The sequence below is a fragment of the Molossus molossus genome, unplaced genomic scaffold (genome assembly GCF_014108415.1).
Source record: "Molossus molossus isolate mMolMol1 unplaced genomic scaffold, mMolMol1.p scaffold_m16_p_14, whole genome shotgun sequence".
Lineage (NCBI taxonomy): Eukaryota > Metazoa > Chordata > Mammalia > Chiroptera > Molossidae > Molossus > Molossus molossus.
This window is the reverse complement of record NW_023425349.1, coordinates 52,903,147-52,929,459: the sequence shown is the minus strand read 5'-3', so window position 1 is coordinate 52,929,459 and position 26,313 is coordinate 52,903,147. Positions and strand designations below refer to the sequence as shown.

At 41.9% G+C, this 26,313-nt stretch overlaps 1 protein-coding gene and 1 pseudogene across 2 annotated transcripts in view; one reads left to right on the top strand and one right to left on the bottom strand.

Moving 5' to 3' along the window:
• KANK1 (KN motif and ankyrin repeat domains 1) overlaps positions 1-26,313 on the bottom strand; it is a 196,159-nt gene that overhangs the window by 93,228 nt on the left and 76,618 nt on the right. The gene's annotated exons all lie outside the window — the stretch shown is intronic.
• The window catches only part of LOC118629312, an 86,949-nt pseudogene continuing 66,569 nt past the window's right edge, over positions 5,934-26,313 (top strand).

The following is a 26,313-nucleotide window of genomic DNA, read 5'->3' as shown; positions in this document are numbered from 1 at the left end:
GAAAAGAACATAGCAAATAAATAAGAATGAATACAGACAACGTGGCTTCCCAGGACAGGAAGGGGAGGAAGGGGAGTAAGCTGAGAAGAGACTGGGGAACACTGGTGTACTCACACGGAAGGCAAGGAATTCAAGGGGAGCTCCAGAAACCTGAATCAGTACAGGGACGGTTCTGAATTTAAGGGTAGGCTTAAGAGGCTCAGGATGAGAAGGATAATTTGGGGCAACAAAAAGTAGGTAAAACTGGGAAATATACTGAGTGGTGGGAAATATTAGCCGTCTAGAAAGAGGGCCAAATTCTCTCAGAGTCTTCAAATACACAAGCATCTCCCCAAGCCAACAGCCTTAGGAGACCGATCGTTTTATTATTAGTTTTTAATCCTCACCCGAGGACATTTTTTTTGCATTTATCTTCAGATAGAGCAGGAGGGAGAGAGGGAGGAAGAGAGAGAGAGAGAGAGAGAAACATCAACGTGAGACAGACACATGGACTGGCTGCCACCCACACAACCCCAAACGGGGCTGGGGACAAACTGCAACCGAGACACATGCCCTTAGCGGGAACCGAACCTGGGTCTCTCTGGACCGTGGGCCAATGCTCCAACCACTGAACCAAATCGGCCAGGGCGAGACTGATCATTTTAAAGCATGGGTCCTTGTTGGGCCAAAGAGACCTGAAACTTCTTTACATTCATTTTATTCTGAACACTTGTTTGTATATTTCTATTTCAGGATGTTTCCTAGAGGGGCCATTTTAGTTAACAAACCAGATCAAGGCAAAGTCCTGTCCAAAACACTACTTTTTAAAAAGTGATTAAACAATCTCAACTTCTGGTCTTTTCTAGACATTCCTTACAGAAGCAGGCGTTGTAGAAATGTAGAACTTTTAATAGCGGATAACTATCAAAAGACCCAACCCACAAGTTTCCTGTGGATGAAAAGAGAGCAGACAAACAAAAAACAGGGAGGCCTGAGCTTTGCCCAGCAATAAACAATTTTTCTGGGAAACGTGGAAACAAGGTTTATTTCACCCCAGTCAGGCTGGCGGCCAGCATTTTTGTTGGATTCAAGTTCTTAAAGATTTAAATGTTTCCTATCCTCAACCGTCGGCTTACAGCTAAATCCTTAAGGGTTTTTAACTGGGGGGGAGGGGGGGTGCCCTACTGGATACAGACTTTGGAAAACGTACTAAAAAAGGGTTTAATCAAATCTTTCCCGTGATAGCGGTCTTTTCCTCCCTGAGGAAACCTGGCTTTTACTGCTAAACTGCAGGACTTGGCTGCTGAAGAAGAGTCGCCTCTGTGGGCTTCCGGGGTCTGCCCTGTACATTAACAGTGCTAACTGCATAGACCCTGAGCAGCACCTCTCAGACCCCAGAACACCTTACAAATACCAATTTCACAGATATTCTCGTTAGGCTCCACTGCCATTCTGTGACTGAGAAATTAAGGACTATAAAAGCTAATGGGTTTGCTCAAGGGCACAAAGTAAATCCGAGTCAAGACTTAAGCTTTAAACTCAGGACTATTTGGATGCACACCCCTCAGCTCCTGCTCAGAGACAGGCTCTCACTGGTGGTTTGCTGAGAAGTTTGTTTGTTTTGAATTTTTTAAAGGGGATAACTTTAATGTAACTTTTGGGAGGCCTTTAGGCAGCTCTCCAGGGACATACTAGATTCATTTGAGATTTAAATAATCACTTACACACTGCTCGCTGCTCCCAGTGGATTTTAGGCTTCTTCCAGGAAAGGACCTAATGCCTTCATTGTCCTTGTAGCTGTCTCTCGGCACACCTAGACCAGTGCCCCATCACACAGAGCTTGAAATGGCCTGACATGATGAGACACACAGGTGACTAGCTTCTTTTAGCTCCAAGGAAGTTTTTCATCAAGACTGAAAACATGTGTCATCAATTCCAAATGAATTTACCCAGGTTTCAGGTATTCCTCGACTGGCCCAATTAGATGACTCCCATCGCCCTTCTCCTCCCCATACTTTGTAAACTCCCATGATAAGAAAATCTTTCAAAGCAAACTGTATCTAGAAGCTTAAAGAAAGTTGAAAGCCATTTTAATGAAAAATAAACTTCATATTTAAAAAATGAGTAGCTGGCCAGTGTGGCTCCGTGGACTGAGCATTGTCCCATGGACTGAGAGGTCTCGGTTTGATTCCCGGTCAGGGCACATGCCTGGGTTTCAGGCTCCATCCCCAGTAGGGGGCGTGCAAAAGGCACAATAGATGTTTCTCTCTCACATCGATGTTTCTATCTCTCCCTCTTTTTTCCTCTAAAATATCAATAAAACATATTTGTAAAAAATTTGTAAATTTCAGTTTTTGAAAATTACAATTCAGCTTTCGGCCCTCTGAACAGCACCATGGCAGTCGGCAAGAACAAGCGCTGTACGAAAGGCAGCAAAAGGGAGCCAAGAAGAAAGTGGGTGATCTGTTTTCTAAGAAATCCTGGTATGGTGTGAAAGCACCCCTCTGTTCAATGTAAGAAGTATGTGCAAACACGAGTCACAAGAACTCAAAGAACCAAACTTGCATCTGATGGTCTCAAGGGTCATGTTTTTGAAATGAGCCTAGCTGACTGGCAGAATGGTGAAGCTGTATTTAGAAAATTCAAGCTAATTACCGAAGACGTTCAGGGCAAAAACTTCCTAATTTCCACGGCATGGATGTTACCCGTGACAAAATGTTCTCTATGGTCAAAAAATGGTAGACCGAGGCTGAAGCTCATGGCCAAGAATCTTCTGTTTAAAATTCAGACATTCAATGGTAACAAAGAAGAGATCCTATGTGTGGGAAAACATTATAATTCAGCATTGGTTTGAATATCATCTAAGATTTGTACTCTCTCTCCCCCTTTCATAATAAACAGCTTATGTACAGGCCACCAAGGATGTCAAGCAGTGGTCTGAGCTCCGTTAATAGGAACTGATGAATAACTGAGCATCTGAACCTGGGCAAACCACTTACTTCTTTATTTATATATATATATATATATATATATATATATATTTATATTCTTTTATACAGATTCTTACACTTGCATAATGCATGAGTGACAGAGTAAGCTACCCAGAAATAACCATTCAACAATTTGATAGAATTCTAGAATTATTTTCATCTTCCCTCTCTATTTTTCTACATTGATGAAATGTGTTAAAATGTACATGCATTATTTTTACCAAACAGTTTTATTTCTAAAATGCAGACTTTGAGTAAAAGAAAATATAGGTTTTAGGCTAATTTGCCTAATTTAGAATCTCATGGTACTGAAAAAAGTGCTACAGAATCCGTGGATACATGAATTCAAGCAAGGTTTGCTAAAGTGTGTGATCAACAGAGCCCCAGTACCTCAGAGTCCAGGCAGGATTGCACACAGGCTTTGATGCTGGACAGCTGTGGGTTAAATGATCAGTTCCACCACTAGTTGGCTTGAGACCCCGGCTGTGTAGTTTAACCACTCCAAGTTTTCCTAATCTGCAAGAATGACTAAAAGCATACCATGGAAGGTGATAAAGTATGAAATCATATATGTGTGTAGCACCTAGCACATGGGACTTTCAGTAAATGACAATGGCTTGCACACAAGCAGAAGCTTGGCTCTCCTAGAGCATTTATAATGTCATGATGGTAATTAGATCGACTCTTCTGCCTTTCCTCCATCAGGCTGTGTGAACTCCTGCAGGGCAAAGCATCTGAGTACCCAGCCCAGCTCCCAATTCAGGAGACTGATTCAATACGTCCAGGGTGAGGCCTTGGCAAATGTATAAAAAAACAAACATTCGTTAGCAATTCAGACGATGTATAGCCTAGGTTTAGGCCCACTGACCTAACCTTCCATGGTAATCCCTGTGCTCCTTAGAACGAAAGAGGCAAAATGTTACTCAACTCATCTGGCAGAGCATTTGGGTTTCTTCCTCCCCCATGTCTGGACTACATCCCCTCCAGTGACGAGAGCATAGCCCACGTGGGAAGGTCAACAGTGAGATGCCATGATGGGTAGTGTAGGAGCAAGGGAGTGAGCAGGCTGGGCTGCAAAGTGGGGTTTGAGCTGCACTCGTAGAAGGCGCTGTTTAGGAGAGCAGAGGACAGCCGACGCTCTTGATGGGGAGAAAATCAACGCAGGCTGGAAGAACGCCTATTAGTCACGGGAAAGAAAGGACTAGATCATGGAGTTTCACACTTTTCATCTCTAACTGCCTAGAATTGCCGTTTCTTGAAAATGTAAGAAAAGAGTAGAATCATCAGTACAAAATGATTGAGGACTAAGGCCTTGAAGTCTTTTTTTTTTTTTTCTCCTCAGGATAATGGGCCACATGATCAGAAATCCCTGTGTGGACTCAGATTCTTTCTTTGTCATGACCTGAGAATGTCCAGCCTGCTAACACTCCATCTGACAGCTGTCAGCTGTTCTAATTACCTGATCAGCTGAGGCCCAAATGCAAAATTCTTACTTTAGGTAAGAAGCCTGAAAAGAGGAGAGAGTTAATTAAATGCCTTAGATTTCTGGTATTGGGCATTCTGACATTTTGGTAGTTTGGCCCTTAAGTAAGGATTCAAATAGACCCGATGGGAGAAAACAAATTAGAGAATTTAACCCAAGAGGCTTAACTCTGTTAAATCAAGTGATGACTAATTTCAATTTGGAATCTGATCAATTCAATTAGCAAACTGGTGCCCTATATTCAGGTCAAGAGTAAAAGTGTTCACAGGGCTGTAGTCATTGATAAAAGAAATGCCACATCTTAGTCCTTCAAACCTTATATCCCTAACTCTACTCTATCCCCTTAACTAATTAAAAATATTTTTCTTTCGTGCAAAGAACTCCTTGGTGCTCACCGTGCCCGTGAAGGAGGTTGAGGGGAGGGGTGGTGAGGGTTGACGCCCGTCCCAGGAAGGCCGGGAAAGGACTGGGATGTGGCTGTGCACTGCAGCACACCGAGCAAGGGCAAGCAAGGGCATTCAGAAGACACCAGCGCCCGGGCAAAGGCTTCCGGCCTGCCTGGACCTGGACTAGACAACTGAGAATACAGCAAAAGACTCACCCAGCTAAACATCTTCGGGAAAATAATACCATCTGAGGAAGATTCTGTTTAAAGTATTTTAAAATTATAGCAAATGACTAATGTTTTCACAAATTTTATTAACATTTTAATATGGGTCTATGACATATGAAAATTACAGTAAGGCTGACTCGAGGAAATCTGTATTCTGTAGTCCACGGGCACCCCATTACTTAAGGCAAAATTACTTGTGGGTCATCAGATTACCATTATCTACTCTGTCCCTCGCTGAACGCTGGGAAGCTATGATGGATCACGTCGTAGTTCATTTGATGATAAAAGAACGGCATACTTAGCTATTCTGAACTAACGTCAGCTCTTCTTTGTGTAAATGCACATTTTCAAAATGTGAAGCAACTGGGCCAAACCAAATCTGATGATATTAAGGGGAAATGATGTACAGTTACCTGTCCCAAGGAAGAAGTTCTATGACACCAGCTCATCGCTGATGCCGAAGTCTTGATTTCCTCCCACCTTGCTCTCCCCCACCTTCCACCCAACTAGGTAAATAAGACTATGCAGCATGATACCTCTAAGTGCTGTATGGCTTGAAATATAACATTTATCAAAACTATTCTCGACGCATGGATCAGACACCCACCCCCAACACCCCAAATTCGAAAGCACTATAAATCTCCCCTACTCCCCCGAGACTAGCATTGACTCTGAAGGAAGAACTTGAGAGTCGGCCCTACAAAGGGGCTTCTAACTGACCAGGTGGCATTTCTTTAGAGAGAGCCCTCCATGTACTTACGGCCATTCTTTTTCTCTCCTAAGGGTGCTGTAGGCTTTCATCAACAGACAGTGACCGTGAGTTCAGTAAATGTTAAGTCCACATTGAAAAATACTTTCTTAAGTCACCATGCGACCACATAAGCAAAGTGTGGTCATTAATTCTCCACCTCTCTTCTTCAACAAGATTACTCTCTATTTCAAAGTGGCAGGTAAATGTTTTCAAACATTCAGAAGTCACAGATTGTTCTCGGGATAATAGGGTGGAACCATTTTGCCTCAGGACAGATAGATGTTTGGAGCCAGAAGACAAAAGGCTGCCTCCCCACCCAGTCCTGCAGAAGCATTCCTACCGAATCGAAGCATCCTTTCTGCCGTGTCGCAGTTGGATTTCTTTTTTTTAATTGAGCAAGTGCTATCACTAACCACCATTCAAAAACTATTTCATGGAAGCCTGCTGTGTGTGTGAAGCAGTGAATTAGGTACCTACGAGTCAGCACGTTTTAAAAAATTGCACTCTTCATGTTAAAAAAAAAAAGTCCTGATAAATATTTTGACAATGAGACAAGACCTGTTTCTGGCTTAAAAACTGGATCTGGAACCGAAAACACTACCTTTCTCAATGAATGCCCCAGTTTTACACCACGGGGGGTCCAGGTCTGTCTATTTCATTCTCGGAAACTGTTCTTTACCCAAAGGAAGCTGAGCTCCGCAGGTGGCACTAGCAGAAATACTCTTCGGGATGGAGTCTTAGTGCAGGGTGGATGACAGAAGGCAGGTGGGCGTGATAACTGCCCACAGGAAGCCTGGCATCCGGAGGGTGGTTCCATAAATACTGTTGACTGACAACAGCCAGGATTCTTTTCTTCCTCCACTCTGCCCACACCCTTTTTCCGTAAGATATTCCATTCTAGAAATATGTGTTTTCTTTTTGACAAAAGTGATAAGTCTTAAGTAGAGCCTACTCCTGGGAGAAACCTGAGCAGAGGAGAGGGAAGCAGAACAAGCAATTCAAAGTGCATATAGGCATGGACGCCAGGAACTGGCCTGCTGATCTGAGTTTCTGCCAAAGAAGATAGGTGCGGAGCGTCGGCCTATCTGCCTAAGCTGATGGTGGGAAAGTTTCAGCCCAGGAAACAATTTTTCCCACCTGCCCATTTTGCTTGTACCCCTTCCCCCTCCAGCCAGATGAAACGAGAGTAGTTGGCTCCTTATCACCCTCCAGTAGCTGTAACAGAGACACTGAGCTCTTCCTGTCAGGCTGGCTTCTGGTTAAGAGCAAAACTAACTTGTGCTGAAATTTATTGGGGAAGAGGGGGGCTGAAGGAAATAAAACCCAGGGCATCAGACATTTGCCATCCCTTATTCCTTCTTTCCAATCCTTTCCCTCACCTGCTTCCATTTAGCTTTTGTAGACCAAAGACATGTCTGGTTTTGAAAAAGAAATGTTTAACAGCAAAGCCAACAAGTGACAGTTGTAGAATACAGACTGTTAAATGAAGCCACTGTACTAATAAATGAAGCCACAGTAAAGTAACTTTCAAGATACCTCAAATACATCATGACTGTTATGCTTTATTAAATATAATCATAGATTCCTTGCAAGAATGGGGGGGGGGGGAATCAACCTGACTCACCATTCACTTATGGTATTATATTTTGAAAACTACTCTCTCGGGATATTAAGATCTTCCAGGGTGTGAAATGCATTATTTGAACTATGGCGGATTATATTGCTATTCATCAAAATGTCCTGTCCCTTCCCAGGGGGAAGTACACATCCCCACCCTGCTGAACTCAAGTATGTTCACGTGGCTTGCTTTGGGTGATGACCACACATCAGTTCCAGGGGAAAGCTTGAAGCGCTAGCTGGAACTTCACCTTGCTCTCTTCTCCTCCTCTGCTCTGAAAGTAGCAATGATGCAGGCAGAGCTGCTCCATGGACACTGAGGTCTATATAGAGCTGCCGCTGATGCACAAGGCACATGTAAGACTCCTGGGCAACCGATCTTTGTTTTGAGAGCACTGAGGTTTTGGGTCATGTGGTATAATTACTATCTTAACTGATATTGAGTGTCTTACTCAGGGCACTTAATAAAGCTTGGCTAGATGGCTGGGTGGGTGGATAAATGGTAGGACGTATTCAATGGTAAAATTTGGTATCAACTGAATATAAATCAAATATTTCCTTACAGGGTGTGCAGACAACCAGGTTTTAGGTTAAATGACAGCTTGGAGAAGTGGCAAACAAAATAAAGATTTTGTAAAGTAAAATAAAGCTCTGGGTTGTGCAGTTTGATAGCAATTTAATCGGTGGGTGAAGTGTGCAGTCCAACAATCAGCACACGATCCGCCCTCTTTAATCCAGCTGCTCCTGACACGGGCCGAGAGAACATCAGCCAGCGCCCGAGGAGTCACCGAAGCGATCGCCAAAACAGCTTCACCTGAGTCCATGGATCTATCCTCGCAATAAGCCAGTTCTGGGAACTGGATAAAAGTTAAAAGCCTAGTAACCCAAACAAGTCCCCAAGATTACCTAAACCTTAAAATTCCATCTTGTTGACTGAATCCTTTAGCATTAAACAGCATTTCTTTATTGTGCTGCGGGAGTGGGGATGGGGGGGCACGCAGGGTTGCAGGGGGTCGGTTGCCAGCGCAGAGCCTGGTGTTGAGATAACATTGGAATGATGGGTGCAAAAGAGTCCTTGCTGCTCCTTAACATGAGAGACTTTCCTTGGGCTTCTGGGTCTGAAGAGGCTTGTCCGGGCAGGCAAATGGAATCAACTCGGGGCACAGCACACCTTATCAGTTGGCGATGCCTGTGGACCTTGGCATACCGCGGACCGAAGCAGGCCAGCACTCTTCCACCCGGATTCAGCAGCTGTCGTCCTCGTCTTTCCATTACTGAGGGATCTTTTGTTCGGTCAGGTGCCACGTGGGATCTCTTTACCCTATCTTCTGTCTTTAAACATCCAAGCTATAAAATTTGCTCCTGATATCTTGGACATACTTTATGGTGACCTCACCTATATCTAGAAGCCGCTATTAACTGTACCAATGCAAAGACCAACCAGGGAAGGTAAACTGGGAACACTCCAATCAACCAAGGTTTTAGCTGGAAGATACACTACGGACAGACCCTCTGCTAGGTACCAAGGGAACAAAAAGAAATCCTAAAGTCCAGGTCTTAAACTCAAGTGCTGTTTTTAGTCTAGTTAATGGGAAAAGAGAAATGAAACAGATCACTCCTCTTTTCAATTAGCACAATCTAAAAATGAATAGCATGTGGGTATGCAAACCAGCTTCAAGGGCAGGTGAAATCAGTTAGGGTCAGAAAACAAAAGGCAAGCCTTCCTCCAAAGGAAAGTTAAGCAAAAAGAGAACAGATGATGCCAGATGGACTAAAACAGCAAAGAATGCAATTCAATTCCTCCTTTGTATGTTAGTAATTGCAATTAAAATAATAAAAAAAATTATAGATCTCAAAATACTAAAATTCACAGCAGAAAAAATAAATGGTTGTAACTTTCAAAGAAAGTTATTTTAAAAGGGAAGGGAGAGGCAAGGTGGAGGAGAATGGACTATCTGGACATGATGTGTAGACTAACAGAAAAACAATAAGGAGTACAAGAAAAAGTACCTGATAAGGTTACATAAAGAGCATGCCCTAGAATTATATGTGTACAAGTTTATACTTGGTAAAAATTGTGTTTATGTAGACTTATTAGAAATCGAAATCCATAGATAAATGCAAACGAGAAGTTTAAGGTAGCAGGGTGGTGGCTGTGAGTTTTTAAAATATAAAGTTATTAATGTACACAGAGATTATGCCCACTAAATTCCACAAGTTCCTTCACTTACACCAAAATCTCTAGTCCCAGCAGTCCTCAACCCTGGGCAGTGCCACCACCTCCCCGCTCTAAGGAGACCCTGGACATCTGCGTTATTGGTGGTGACAATGACCGTGGACACGCGGGCATTCAGGAGCCAGGGATGCAGGACAGCCTGCAGCTCAGGGGCAGCGCCACCCAGCCAAGGGCTGTCCTGCTCGAACACCAGCAGCACTGCTCTTAAGCACCTGGAGGAACAGGACAGAGATCAGTTTTCCTGGGACTTCTCATGTGCTACCCAAGATATGCTATAGAAATCCTGAAATTCAACAAATACCAAAAATCTCATACCATTAAGATTTTAAAATAAATTTAAATTTTTTGTTTAAAAAATACAAAAAAAAATATGCAATCTCTCCTCAAGGATGGAAATGGGCAAAAGGCTTTTTTATACACGCAGAAATACATCACTTCATTCCCTGAGAGAGGTCAGGTTGCTTGGATGCAAGAAATGATAAATGAGCAAACACTGAGGGTCTATAAAAGGTTCCCACTTATTACACATTTTTGCACCTTATCAATACACCGTTATCCCTCAGCTGGTCCCGAGACCTTAGTCCGTAACGCCTGCCCTGTAGCACCTGAAGGTTCAAACGAGAAGACAGCGAAGGACAGTGGCTGGAGACCCTGCTGCTGGGAGGTTTGCTCCTTGTGACCTGGCTGCGGCCACCGTGCACAAGCACCCAGTGGAAAATTCTCTTTCGAGTGGGGTGTTAGAAATGAGATCCTGGATGTTTAATTAAATGGTTTTCCTACTTTTCCACATTTTCAGTATTTAAGACATTCATGACCCTCTATTCATTTCCCCAAAGGTTGTTGACACTGCCATCTAGTGAACACAGTCTTTTTTACACCAGAAAGTCAAAAATTTAAGATCTTGTGGGCTCTAGGGTAGAGTTTAGGAAGTAGGATAAGTACCCCATCTTTAATCTCATTTGAGGTGTCACTTATTTTACATTGAAAAGAAAGAAAAAAAAGTTGCCGATGGATGCTTCTCTCTCACATAGATGTTTCTATCTCTCTCCCTTCCTCTCTCTCGGAAAAAGCAATAAAAACACATTTTTTTAAAAGTTACTAACAGAAAGTTTGCATTCTGTGTACCGTTCTATGTAATTGATAAATAAAAATGAGCACGACAGGGTCAAACAAACACATGACTGTCACAGCTGTACTTTCATCAGGGTGTTGCTGATGCTCAGTTCACTTGCTCCTTGTGGGAACTTGTGCTTTTCCCTAGTAACTAGTTTACTGAATCTTAAAGACCCCGTGAACTGTGTATCTGGCCCCGATTCCCACTTTGCCTTGCTTGCGAAGGAACACAGAGCCAAAGCAGTGGTCTCTCCAGTGTATTTACAAGACCTCCCAAGATACGTGCTATCTCTGTCTGCAGCCCTCATGTCCTCTTCCTGCTATTTCCCTCTTCCTGCTATTACTTCCCTCTGTCCCAGTATCTTCACCCATTGATTTTTTTGTTTTACTTGATATAACCTTTTAAGCCAGCATTTTTTTCCTCCCTGAAACAAGATTGGGTACACATAAACAAAAGCCTTTTACTGTTATTTGTATGATGCTCCTGCTGGGACCCTGATCGTGTATCTGTAAGTACAAGGAAGACAAATATTACAGTCCATGGTGACTCCTGCCTCAGGTGACCCTGAAGGTTCCCTTTCCGCCTGTGAACTCCTCATTAGCAGAACTGCTGATGGTCTAAACTGGGGCTGAAATGGCTATCATCTCAAAGACATATTATCACTTATAATTGCTGTCTTCTTCACACTCCAGAATGGCCTCCTGTCTGGGCCAATGCCTGCAGCTTCTCCAACAGAAGGGACTACTCCTCCACTTCCCATCTCACAAAAGCACTGTGTCGCACTTTGTCCCATTTTAGATAAATTATTTAGGTTGTTAAATTATAAATTTTATATACATCTATTTTAAAATAAGGCCTGTTTCAAGGCAGAGTATAAACTGATGGCAACAGGCACAAAGACAACAATACTGAAACCCTAACGTTCTCCTTTCTTCCTCGGAAATGTGTAGGACAAGGCTGGCTCCCTATCACCACTCCGGCATACACCTTGCTTATTTGAGAAGTCCTGCCTACATTCTGTGGAACTGCATTCAATCGCTATTTTTAGATAATGCAGCCCAGTGCAGAGTTCACCACCGGGACATCTCAGACTGCATACCAAAATTCCCTGTCTTATCTCTGATAACAGGCTATTAAAAAAAATAGAGAGAGATTATAAAAATTGCCTGGCCAAGTGGCTCAGTTGGTTGGAGCATCGTTCCACACACCAAAAGCTGTGGGTTTGATCCTGGTCAGGGCACATACCTGGGTTGCAGTTTCGATCCCCAGTCAGGGTGTGTATAGGACGCAACCAATCGATGTTTCTCTCCCATCAATGTCTCTCTCTCTCTCCCCCCTCCTTCCTCCCTCTCTAAAATCAATAATCATGTCCTCAGGTGAGAATTTTTTAAAAAAATTATATTCTCAATCCTACACCCAAGAGTTACAGCACTTGGGTCTGAACTGCCAAAAGCACATACAAAAAACCCTAATGATTTCTTATTGAAGGTAGAGTGTAGGAAGTGTGGGTGGGTTGGTGTGGGAGGTAATATAGGTAACATGTGTGCAAGTAAGAGATTTTATTTTAAAACATCATATTTTTATATGCACACACAAGTTAAATGGTCATGGTGATGAAGACAGCTGAAATATGACCTGGAAGATAAACTATCACAAATGTCTGAGAGGAGGGTGAATGGGGCCTAATGGCCCAGAGGGTTCTGCTGGGACCGGGCTGTGGCTGCCTCCTCATGGCCAGCCTGTGCTCTCCTGCTGAGGAGCTCCAGCCTGGAATAATGGTGTGTATTCCAATTCCGCTGTGGAGCTCCCACAAATCCCTGGAGCCACACACATACCCTCGATTTTCCTCTTTGTTAGTCATATTGGCTTTAAAAAGCCAAAGGACAATCCAATGATAAAAACAAAAATAAATGGATTACCAACCAAAGGACCCACAGAAATTCCTGATAAAAAAAAAAAAAAAAGACTAAAGTTATTGTCCTAAAGGATCTCACTGTTTTTAAAATAGGCTTGATAGCCCAGCTGATGTGGCTTAGTGGTTGAGCGCTGACACATGCACCAAGAGGTCGCCAGTTCGATTCCCAGTCAGGACACGTGCCCAGGTTGTGGGCCTGGCCCCCAGGGGGGGCATGCAGGAGGCAATCAATGTTCTCTCTCATTGATGTTTCTATCTCTCTCTCCCATTCCTTTCCTCTCTCTCTAAAATCAATAAAGAAATTATTTTAAATAAAATGGGCCTGATCATATGAGGTACCTTCTTTGTAACTATCATTTTTCTCTGAGCCCAGAATTCAGGCTAGATAGTTTAGATATTTACTTCCTGATACTAAGCAGGAAATACATGGTATTTATATTTTAAATGTATCTAGTTATATTTAATGATCTCATTCCTGAGTTCTTTTTTTTATTAAAGCAGCTTTCATTTCTATTACTGCAGGGTTTGTTTTTTTAAATCCTCACCCGAGGATATGTTTTTTTGATTTCTAGAGAGAGAGGAAGGAAGAGAGAAAAAGGGAAGGAAGAGGGAGGGAGGGAAGAAGGAAGAGAGCGAGTGAGCGAGAGGTGAGAAACACTGATCAGTTGCTTCCAGTATGAACCCTGACAGGGATCAAACCCACAAACCACAACTTAGGTATGTGCCCTGACTGGGAATCAAACCCACCACCATTTAGTGTATAAGATCAAACCTCCAACCGTTTAGTGTACAAGACAACACTCCAAACAACTGAACCACCCAGCTGGGCTTACTGCGGTTTAGTAATATGAATAAATAGAAGGTTTGTGCCAACAGACACTGTTACTAAATTGGTACCCAAATAATCTTGGGCCTCTAGCTTTCATTCCGGTTATTCTAATTTCCAGAGAGCACAATTTTACTGTGAAACAGTACAGTGAGACTGTGCAGTCAATTAAAAGGTAGTGTTTGGATACATGAATGACTTGACACATGAAGATAGACCTTCTGTGCAACACAATGGAGCAGCTTATCCAAGAGTCACCACTGCTGATTACTCTGAGGAAGACGGAAAAGACAAGGAAATAGGGGAAACTTCTCTGAAAAATACATCTTTTATATAACTGTCTAATGTATATTATAAAATTCTAGTCTTTAATGCATTCCTTCTCTTCCTAAAAATATATGAAACATTCAGTTTTTTTAAATGCCTGGGAAACTAAATGATGTCATCATCGGAGGTCACGGAATTAGTATCCAAGGTTCTGACATACTCCTATCTAACGAGACAGACACTCTATTTTATTAAAAAGTGAAGTGTAACTTCCCAGTGGCTTCTTTGTTTGGAATCCAGCTTCTGTGCAGGACGCAAGCGCTAAGACATGTCTGAAAAGCTTGACAGACAGGGGACATGGGTCTCATGATTTTTATTCCAATTTCAGCCATCACTTGAGGTCTCCGCCTCTTCCCATCTATGTCCTAGACAGAATTTCGAGATAAGCCTAGACACCCGATTTTTAAAAATTGGAAGCTAATGCAGAGTCAGTGAGGGACTTGGCCTAATTAGCAGGAATCTCGGTTCAGTGGCAGTTGTCTGTGACTGACCAAAAGATTCCCTAGTTTGCCTGTTGTTTTTATGGGTAGAAAGCTGTGGACTGGACCCAATACTAGCAAACAGGACTCTAGGGACCAACAGCCCACATCTCTAAAGGTCAAAAGTACCATGCATGTCGGACCAACCTTCCCTTCAGGGATGGAGACAGAACTGGTGGGAAGGGTGATGAGTGAACCTAATTATACTCAGGCCAGAGTAGCAAAGTGAGCACATACAGGTCACAGAAGACACCACCTTTTAGAGACAAATAATTCTAAACAATTGTTTAACGAAACAACCAAATGGGAGAATATCATTGCATGATTCTTTAAGGGCTCACAGAGGAAATGAACACATTGTCAAGGGTGATCTTACATACTGGTTTCTTTCCCTTTGTGCTCAGCCACAATTCCCATACTAATGGGAAAGACCACAAACTTGACTTCTGCCATGGGTTTAGAAGATGAAATCAAATCCCAGAGACACTCGGGTCCCAGACATGCAGCCAGAAGCCTATTGGCCCCCTAGCACACCTGAACTGCCTCCACTGCCCTCCCAGCTCCCCAAGTCCAGTCCTCACTCCAGGGCCGGAATATACCATTCCTCCCTTATCTACAAGGATTCCTCAATGACCCTTAAGCCCAGGAAAGCTGGGGCTGCTGGTTCCAGCCATCTCTTAATCAGAGTCAAGGGGGCACAGACATCACTTAACATTATCTGACCCAGGAAACTGCACTTTGTCAAACCAGCTGGTTATAACCATTACTGGACACCTCTACGTCTTGTCCAAAGAGGAAACTGCTTGGATGCCATTTTAAAAATCATACAAGTAAACCAGCATTTCATTTTATTTTTTAACTACGTTGTACATGGTCACCACTTTCACATCCTCCCACTGCTCAGAACCCTCTTTCCTCATCCTACGCAGCCTTTGCTCACACTGGGGAGTGGGGCTGAGGTCCCACAGAGAAGTTTTATTTTGTATACTTCCATACCATTCTAATTCATTAGGATGGTTATGGATTAATCTAGAAAGTCTCTGCTAAACTCACCGAAACAAAGCATGCCCATCTCTCTTTGACCTACTTATTCTTGTGAATTTATCCCAAGGAAATAATTTATTACCAGCCTAAAGATTACACTACAATGATGTCTTATCTAAAGTAGCAAAGAATTAGATACAATCTACATTGTAAACATGTGAAAGATGTTTCGTAAATTATGATTCATTAATGCGATTGAATAATACTTATCATTATAAGTGTGAAAGCTTTTTTTAAAATGAGTGGAAAACTGTGACAACTAAATAAAAATAGTATTTCAAATAAAAAGTACATCACATAAATAAAATGTAACTAAAATGTATAAGAAAGATGAAAAAAGTATTAGCGTGGTAGAATTTACATGCAATTTAAATATTTTACTGAGTTCCTTTAACAAACAAATATAAAACACATGCTCACCAGTGATCTCACAGAAATTAATTTCCATAGTTCCAAACTAAGGCAATGACCTACCTCTCCTTTATTCAGAGTTAAAATTTGGGGGAATTTATAAACTTTTCTAAATTGAACTTAAGTCCACGAAAGGAAATGAAAGAAGAACCAATGGGTTAAAAGGCAAAATGTGGTCTCAGGACCAATGTCTATTATATCTATTTTAAATGGACCTGAGGTGCCCATCAGAAGTTTAAGAAATTTCCTAAGAATTTACAAACCCATTTAACTTATAAGCTGTGTACTTATCAAAGTACTTTCTAAATTAAAATGCCGCCATAGTAACACTACCACAATTGTCAGTTTTATAACATGGTACATTTATTCTAGTCAAAGCCAAATATTTATATATGTGGGTGGCCATTTACATTTTGTTTTATTGTTTCAACCAAGTTTCTGAAAGGGTTAGAGGTCAAGTTTTCTTCCCTTGGGGTTCTCAGAACTCAAGGGTTTTCAATGATCTTAAAAGGCTCCCGTCCCAGGGGGTCGCTGGGCGAGAACAGTGAGCCAGGAAGCTAACAAGAAGCGTGAACACGAGTGCTCATGGGCTGTTTCCCATGCTTCCACCCGGGAGAATGCGGTACCGAAGTGACGAGCATGAATGCACCCATTATTCCTTCCCACCAATGCCTTACCCACTCAGTCTCAACACTGGCTTAGTTCACCTCCCTTGGAGACAATCTGGACCATCAGCTGGGGTGGAGGCTCTTAGGTAACTTTATGAGTTGGCTTCATCTAGCTGGCTTCTCGGGTGTGGTTCAACAGCCACGCCCTAAAAACTGACAATCTTTTACAAACAGTTTGTCAAGTCTGTTTATCCCACTGGCTTGACGAAAGACAGACTGACCAAGTCAGCCTGGGCGATGAAGGCACCATTCCTGAAGTAGAGACTGCAGAGATAGCCCACCCGTTTCAACTTGAGGTCTCTTGCTAGTGCCCACATGCAAATGCCCTCAGACTAAGCATCTTCACCTCATATGTGCTACAACAAGGACATTTTGCTATGTATATCATTGGTCAATAGAGATTTTTACAAATCCAAAATACTTATTGTAGGTGTTTAAGAGAATACACAAATATTAATAAAGGTGAATTAGTCAACTCAAATAGAATGAGATGCACAGCAAATGAAGTAAGTCACTGTTGTTAACAATTTTAAAAAATGTTTTTATTGATTTTTACAGAGAGAGGAAGGGAAGGAGAGGGAGCGGGAGAGCGAAAGAGAGAGAGAAACATCAATGTGAGAGAAACATAGATGGGTTGCCTCCCATAAGCACCCCAAGCTTACCCCAGCCAGAGCATGTGACCTGACTGGGAATCAAACCTGGAACTTCGATACCTTTCAATGCACAGGCCGGCATTCCAACCAACTGAGCCACGCTGGCCAGGGCAATTGTTACAATTTAAAAAAATTTTATACTCTTCCCTCAAAGACTCCAAGGTACTGAATCACTCTCTCTCTCTCTCTCTCTCATACACACACCCAGTTTTTTAAAAAGAAAAACAAATGTTACACTACAGAAAACTGGGTCAGGGGGTCAGGAACATGACAGGATTGTTATGATGCTTCCTAGAGATCAGCCTAAATTCAACACCACATCCATTTCAGTCTTTTTTCTTTGCCTAAAAATCCTTGCCACCCTCCCATGAGACTCCCCCAGCACAGGAAGTTAGGAGAAGACGGGAGGGGAGGCATTACAGAGGTCCTTTCAGTCCGGGAAGCAAACTTTTCCAGAACTCTACCTCTGGGCTGGGTGAAGAGAACAGGCGGGCCCTCCTGGACTGGGGCGAGGCAGGTATGTGCTGCTGCTCCGGGAAGCGGGTGGAGGCAGGAATCCTCACAAGCACCAACAGGCCCACAGGAGGGGGACCCAATCGAACCTGTGTTTAGCAGACTTAACCATCTGTTTTCAAGTGGCTTATGATTTGCGAGACTTAACCTTAGTGCCTTCTGAATGACCCAACCGCGTGCCAAAAATTGAGGAGGATGAAAGAGGGTATCATTTATTAAGTACCAGTCTAAAACCCAGTTTTAAAGAATGCCCCATGAAAACTCATAACATTTATAGCATTAAAATCCTAGCCCCAGTGTTTCCCCTGGGCATAAAGCATTTCAAAATAAAACTCTGAGTGGACCACTCCATCTCACCAGTTTCTTAGTTTTTAAAAGAACTCACTAGCCTGTCTTATCTCATCCAACCATTGGAACGTAAAACCCATGAAAGCAGGGGCTTCTTGTTTTTTAGAAAGCTCACTGATTCTGGTCCTCCTTTCTAGCTGCGGTGGTCATATAGGAGCCATGACTTGTAGGGCATCTGTTATTTCATACATAATAATATTTCATACATAACTACATTTAGAATATCTATGGTTTATAAAATTCAATGGTATATATTGGGGAAAAGCTCCACAGTTTTTCTCCCTTTATGGTCTTTTGTTTTTATTTGGGGGGATTCTTTTTTATTTTTGTTTTCATTTTGTCCCCTATGGTCTTTTAACGAGGAAAACACACTCATACTGATTTGACAAAATTAGCTAGATGGTTAAAACCTAGAACCAGAGTTCACTGTGTGGCAAAGTTTGTTTAACTACCACCCCCTCTACTAGGAAGAGTCAGGACATGGGGCCCATACTATGGGCCTGGTGCTCCCCCCAAATGCCATCTGGGGCACAGGGACAAGTTAATCCGGTTGCCATTTTTCTTTCCCATCCTAGTAACAGCCTAACCCATAATAAAATAATTCTCACCACGTAGTCATTCACTTACAAAACCACATTTTGCATACTACTCTGGGCACAGTGGCTCTCTTGCGTAAGCTTTCATTGCCCATGTACCAGAGCACTAGGGGAGATGGTCCACTGGGTAGGTCTCTTTCACTATCCCTACTTCTCCCTGTCACTGTTCAGCATTGCTAGCCTGGACCATCCCATTCACTTCCTGGGTAAATCTGACCATGCTTCTTTTTTAAACTGAATCGGCATGGCATTCACATTCATTGTTCGGTCTCTCTCCACCTCTCCAGCTGCAGAGAAGAGTCAAAATACCAGCCTCCTGGTGTCTGATGTTCTCTCACCCCTGTGTGCCTTTGCCCAGGCTGATCACTCCCTGGCTTCTCCTCCCACTCTTTAAGACCCAGCACAGGCCTTCCTCCTCCAGGAGGCCTTCTCTGACGCCCCCTGCCAGTTTGGATACCCCTTCCCTGTGGCTCCATGGTGCCCTGTGCATGACTTCAAAGAGCTTAACAAACTGTTGAGGTTTTGTTTGTACTGTTGTGGTTGTTTATCTGGATTCTTTCCTCAATTAACCCGCCCGTTTCTTCGTTTCTTCGGGGGATGGAATGCTCTTTATTCCAGCACAGGCCCCTCAAGCACACAACTACCCTCTAAACACGTGATCATGAACAATGAAATGAGCTAGTGTGTGCTTGTACATATGATGTTGATGACTTCCCATACTTTGTGGAAAAAAATGGAATACTTCACATTCTCCCTTTCATCACTTGGAAATCAGATATGAAGTCTCCCCCATAAGACTGGGCTGAAGAACCACTGTGATGGGAGAGCAAAAAGTGACTGGCAAAAAGGAGTTAAACCTCTAGGAACATACTTGGCGTAGAGAGTGTCTTGGACAACATTTTTATTACACACTCATAGTGTACTCTATCTAAAACATATTTAGGACACAGTCTTATAGCAAGATATTTTATGGTAAAATGTATTTTAGACTCTTGGCAGATGAACCCTATACCCTCCAGCCACAACACTCTGAAATTGCTTACTCCACTGCTTGGAGCTTCCTTTTCCTGTATTTGCCAGTCTTACTACTACTCACTCTTCCAGACTCAGAATCAAATGCCACTCTCCACGGAGCCTTCCTTGATCACTCCAGACAGAAAGCACCCCTCTTCCCACCAGCCTCCTCAGCACGTGTGTCTCGCAGTCTTTGAATCACCTGCCACAGCACCTGATGTCGCGTGAGGCACACACACAGCAATAACCACCAGAGCAAGAACAGCCCTTTCCACTATCCCTAGGTATTTATAATAGGGAAACTAGGGACACACTAAATAAGTACCAAACATCGGGGGGATAGCTTAGCAAGAACCATGGTACATCAACATAAGAGGATATTGTGTTCCTAATAAAAATGATCATTACATGACTTCTGCCCAATTCATATAAAATAATGCTATATGTAAAAATATACAAACAATATACAAACCATGGCTACATTTTAAAATAATTTCTAGGTGCATATTAACAAGGCAATTTGGAGTTAACTAACTTCACATGAATTAGTATTATATGATACTCTATAAAATTTTCCTGCATTTAATGTGTAGTCAAAAGAGCTTTACAGGCTGGTGTGGCTCGGTGGACTGAGAGTCATCCCATGGACTGAGATGTTCTGGTTTGATTCCCAGTCAGTGCACATGCCCAGGTTGCGGGCCAGTCCCCAGTTGAGGCAGCCAATTGATGTTCTTTCTCATCAACGTTTCTATCTCTCCCTCTCCCTTCCTTTCTTTCTAAAATCAATACAGAATAATACTTTTTGAAAATTATATAAAAATGTATATAAATAAAAGAGATACAAGCAGCAGTAAAAAATATTACATTGGGTCTGCAAGGAAAGAGGTCCTCAATGCTTATAATAAAAATATGTTATCAATGTCCTCTGACTGTAAGACTACATAGATAAAATTATAAGGACATAAATAATTTATCAAAAGCTGTCACCCTAGCTGGTATGGCTTGGTTGAACAGAGTGTCCTCCCGTGCACCAGAAGGTCACAGGTTTGATTCTCCTGGTCAAGGCACATACCTAGGTTGTGGGCTTAATCCCTGGACCAGGAACTTGTGGGAGGCATCCAACTGATGTATCTCTTTCACATAGATGTTTCTCTTTCTCTCTCCAATCCCGTCCCCATTCCTCCCTCTCTAGAATCAATTCAAAAAAACTTTTTAAAAGTTTTGTGTTATATGACCTATGCAAAAATTATGATTATTTTTTCATCCTCACCTGAAGACATTTTTGCATTTATCTTCAGATAGAGCAGGAGGGAGAGAAAAACATCAACATGAGAGAGACACATCGACTGGTTGCCACCCACATGACACCAACCAGGCAGGGACAAACTGCAACCGAGGCATGTGCCCTTAGCAGGAACTGAAACAGGGACTCTCTGGTCCACGGGCCGACGCTCTAACCGCTGAGCCAAACTGGCCAGGGCAAATTATTTTATTATAGGATGATTGATCTATACGTAGACACTGAGTAAAACTAATAGGTATACATGAGACAGTATTTTCCTTCTAGAACTAATAGAGGATCAAAAGTAGAAGAATGGACAAAAATATAAGAATGTCAGAGATGTTTGAATGCTAACATAAGCCTTTCAATATTAAAACTTTTCTGCAAAAGATTAACTCATTCTATTTATAGTCAAAATACTTATTTGTCTACAGACCTCCCAATGTGTACTGATTTTTAACAACCCATCAGTAAGTGGCCTAATCAAAATGACTGTATCAAAATTATTTGTTACCTAACTGTCAAGTGCAACTTTCAGTCTCGCCACACTCATGTTCACAGGGAAGAGCTCACTTTAAAACTGGTGGACGACAGAATCAATGGCAGCCCAGCTGCAATGTGCACACCAGATACTGGTTTCTAAACACCATTCTCCAATAAAAGAATCTAGGACTCTTGAGGAAGTGATTGATTCCAGGGCTAGGGCAAGCAAAATATAAGATGAGCCTGAAATATCTGGGGGTGCCACAAAATGAGAAAGGATGGGAACATGTCAAAAGATATTGGGGTCAATCTGAAGGAACTCCAATGGCCAACTATGGAACAATTTGGGCAATAAAATAAGATAATGATAGCATTCAATTAGAACCCAAAAAATAAAGAATGATTCATAAATCCATAGTGGGGTGTGTGTGTGTGTGTGTGTGTGTGTGTATGAGAGAGAGAGAGAATCAAAGAAAGGACAGCTCTTCTTTATAGACGAATCCCAATAAATAAATAAATGTACAAGGAATGAAGCAGACATAAAATCATTATTAGGTAAATAGTATAGTGGTAATGACTGTAGGCAAGATCTACCAATGTATGCTAAAACCAGTGGGTAAAAGCTCGAGAAGAAACAGGATATTTGCATACTCTCAAAGTCCACCCCCCCCCAAGATATTTCTTAATTACAAAGAGAGTAAGTCACTTTATAGTGGAGGAATCCCGGAGAAACTACCTGAATCAACTGATCATGGTTAGCATCACCATTAATAAGAGAACACAACATCAAGTAACCACTCGGGGAAAAAAAAGCATCATCGCTTTTGTGGTATTCTTCCCCAAAATGCATAACCTTAAAGTAAACAGTAGAAAACCCCAAATTTAGAGTCATTCAACAAAACAACTGACCAGTACTGTTCAAAAGTATCACTATCATGAAAGACGAGGAAAAGACTGAAGAACTGTAGAGTCTGAGGAGACAGAACTAACTGCAATGTGAACCATGAATTATAACCCGGAACAGAATGAGGACATTAGTGGAAAATCAGGTGAAATGCTAATAAGGTCTGTGGTTCAGCTAAAAGTTATTGCACCAATTAAATCTCATGATTCTGACCATTCCACTGATTATGAAGATGTTAATCCTGGCAGGAGCTGGAGGAGGGTATATGGGAATTCTGTACTATCTGTGCAACTTTTCTCCATGTCTAAAACTATTTCAGAATAAAAAGGTTTTAAAAATTCATGGCAGAGGAAAGCAACTGTGGTTACCCTTATTCCTCACTTCCATTTGGCTTTCTTTCCTTTGGCCATTTTACAAAAGCATCTCCCTCTGCTTTACTTAGTTAACCAGGGAAAAGCATAGAAAGGCATGAGACACGAGACGCAGACACAGAGACCACCACAGTGACTGTCTCAGAAACTGAGTATGGCTGCCTGCTGGACTGGAGCTGCACTCTGCAGTTAGTCCTGGACAAAACATGTTAGTCAATTCCCAAATTGGTTTTGAATGGTGCCAAAGAAAAGAACACTGGGTATTCACAGAATCTGTCAACAAGCAAAAGATCTTTTACCATAAAATCCAAAGCTATTTAAGGATGACTGCCAGCAAAGAGGTGCGGGGTGGATAAGGAATGATAGGTTAGCACTGGGGTGGGTTGTACAGAGAGGAGACAGAAAAGCCTCAGAGGCACATATGTGAGGTTGCTTCCTCACCTGACAATATTAAGTTGGACTAACAGTGCGTCTAAAAACGCCTTATTTACACAGCTCATAAACATACCCAAAAGGAATTTATTATTTACATTCTAGTTAGATTATTATATGTGTTACCACATTGAGAATAAAAAGGGTTGACACACCCTTTTTTTCTCCGCATTTTCCAAGCATTTAATTACTCACTGTGACGTTCTCAGGTAATAGTGCCTAGCATCTATGTCAGTAATAAACGGGCAGTTAAAAACAAAACAAGATCTCTTACTGTTCATCAAAAGGTAGTATGTGCATATTTTTTGCCCTAGCATTTCTATTTATAGGAAACTGCCTTAAAGAAATACACAAATAGCCCTGGCTGGTTTGCTTCAGCAGTTAAAGCGTCGGCCTGAGGTCCAGAGAGACCCGGGTTCGGTTCCCGCTAAGGGCACGTGCCTCGGTTGCAGTTTGTCCCCGGCCCTGGTTGGGTTATGCGGGTGACAGCCACTCGAGGTTGTGTTCCTTTCACGTCGATGTTTCTTTCTCTCTCTCTCTCGCTCCCTCCCACTCTATCTGAACAAAAAAATGGAAAAATGTCCTCAGGTGAGGATAAAAAATAAAAAATAAAAAAAAAAGGAATATACAAATACACATTGATATAGGGACAAGATTGTTAATGTTTGCATTGTGTATTATAGAAAAAATACTAAATGTGTATTTTTAAAAACACTTAAAGTATGGTACATTTGTACAACCTGTAGCATTTAAGAGGAATAAGGCAATTCTAGATGTACTGAAATAGGAAGGTGTTCATAATCTATAAGGAAGTAAAAAATAAATGAAAATGGCCCTGGCCAGTTTGGCTCAGCGGTTAGAGCGTCCGCCTGCGGTCCGGAGAGACCCGGGTTCGGTTCCCACTAAGGGCATGTACCTCGGTTGCAGTTTGTCCCCAGCCCTGGTTGGTCGTGCGGGTGGCAGCCACTCGATGTGTCCCTTTCACATCGATGTTTCCCTCTCTCTCTCCCTTCCTCTCTCTCCCTCCCACTGTATCTGTACAAAAAATGGAAAAATGTCCTCGGGTGAGGATTAAAAAATAAAATAAATAAATAAATAAATAAATGAAAATGTAGACAAAGTATATTATAATCATACTCAATGGAAGAAAGTGTATTTGTACATATATGCCTAACAGAATTGTGCACCTGAAACCTGTATAATTTTGTTAATCAGTGTCACCCAAAAAAATTCAATAAAAAAGAAAAAAAATTCATGGAAGGGTATATATCAAACCTAACAGAGGCCATGCTAGGGAACATTTGAAGGGATAGTGGGGTTCTTACTCGTTTTTTTAAAAAAAACGAGTAGAGCCCTGGCCAGTTTGGCTCAGCGGTTAGAGTGTCGGCCTGCGGTCCGGAGAGACCCGGGTTCGGTTCCCGCTAAGGGCACATACTTCGGTTGCAGTTTGTCCCCGGCCCTGGTTGGTTGTGCGGGTGGCAGCCACTCAATGTGTCCCTTCACGTCGATGTTTCTCTCTCTCTCTCCCTTCCTTTCTCTCCCTCCCACTCTATCTGTACAAAAAATGGAAAAATATCCTTGGGTGAGGATAAAAAAAACAAAAACGAGTAGAGCCCTGGCCAGTTTGGCTCGGCGGTAGAGCGTTGGCCTGTGGTCCAGAGAGACCCGGGTTCGGTTCCCGCTAAGGGCACGTACCTGGGTTGCAGTTTGTCCCGACCCTGGTTGGGTCATGTGGGTGGCAGCCACTTGATGTGTCCCTTCACGTCGATGTTTCTCTCTCTCTCTCTCTCTCTCTCCCCCTCCCCTTCTATCTGAACAAAGAATGGAAAAATGTCCTTGGGTGAGGATAAAAAAAAAACCCAAAAAACAGTAGAGACTACTTTTTAAATGAAAAACAACAACACTAAAAATAATGAATATGCAGTTGTATTTCTATATACCAGGAGTGAACAACCTGAAAAGGAAATCAAGAAAACAATTCTATTTACAACTGCATCCAAAGAACAAAATACCTAAGAATAAATTTAATGAAAGACACAAAAGACCTGTGCACTGAAAACTACAAAACATTGCTGCAAGAACTTAAATAAGACCTGAATAAATGGAAAGACATCCATCCTCATGGATGGAAGTCTTAATATCGCTAAGATGGCAATACTGTCTAAGAGATTCAATGCAATGTCCATCCAAATTCCAACTGTCTTTTTTGCAGAAGTGGAAAACTGATCCTTGAGTTCATATGTAACAGCAATGGGCTCTGAAGAGCCAACACGATAACTGAAAAATAACCAAGTTGAAATTTCCTAATTTCAACACCACAAAGCGAGGTAACTGAAAAAGTGTAGTACTGGTATAAAAATAGACATATAGACCAATGGAATAGAACTAAGAGTCTGGAAATAAACCCTCACATATATAACCTTTTGTGATGTTGCACAAAAGGGTAGAAACACCACCCAAAGGGGAAAGACAGTCTCCTCAACAAATGGTGCTGGGACGGATATCCACATACAGAAGAATGAAGTATGAAGACTTCTACCTCACACAATATGAAAAGACAATTAACTAAAAGTAGATGAACACACTAAAAACAGGGTAGGGCAAGAGCAGGTTTATAGCTGTTCATATGCAAAATAATACAATAATTAATGCAAGAATAAACTGTGTTTGGAGTACTCACAACTGAAAACTTTTGCCCATCCCTGTACATGAAATTCTTAGATGAAACACAGAGGTAAATCCTCCTGACTTTGGCTTTACAGCAATGGATTCTTAGGTATGACATCAAAAGCATGAGTAAAAAATAAAAATAAAAATGAAAAGATCACTTGAACTTCATCAAAAAGAACTTTTTGCATCAAAAGACATTATCAAGAAAGTGAAAAGACAACCTCGAGAATGGGAGAAACTATTTGCAAGTCAGATATCCAGAATATATGAAGAATTCTGACAAATCAATAACAAAAAGACAAACAATCCAATTTAAAAATGAGCAAATCATTTGAAAAGGATTTCTCCAAAGAACATAAAAGTGGCCAATAAGCAACTGAAAAGGTAGTCAACACCATTAGTCATTAAGGAAATGCAAATCAAAACCACAATGAAATACTACTTCACACTTACAGGCATGGATATAATTTACTTAAAAGGTTAAAATAACAAGTGTTGGCAAGAATGTGGAGAAATTGGAACCTTATGCATTGCTGGTAGGAATGTAAATGGTTCCGCTGCTATGAAAAATAATTTGGCAGTTTCTCAAAAAAG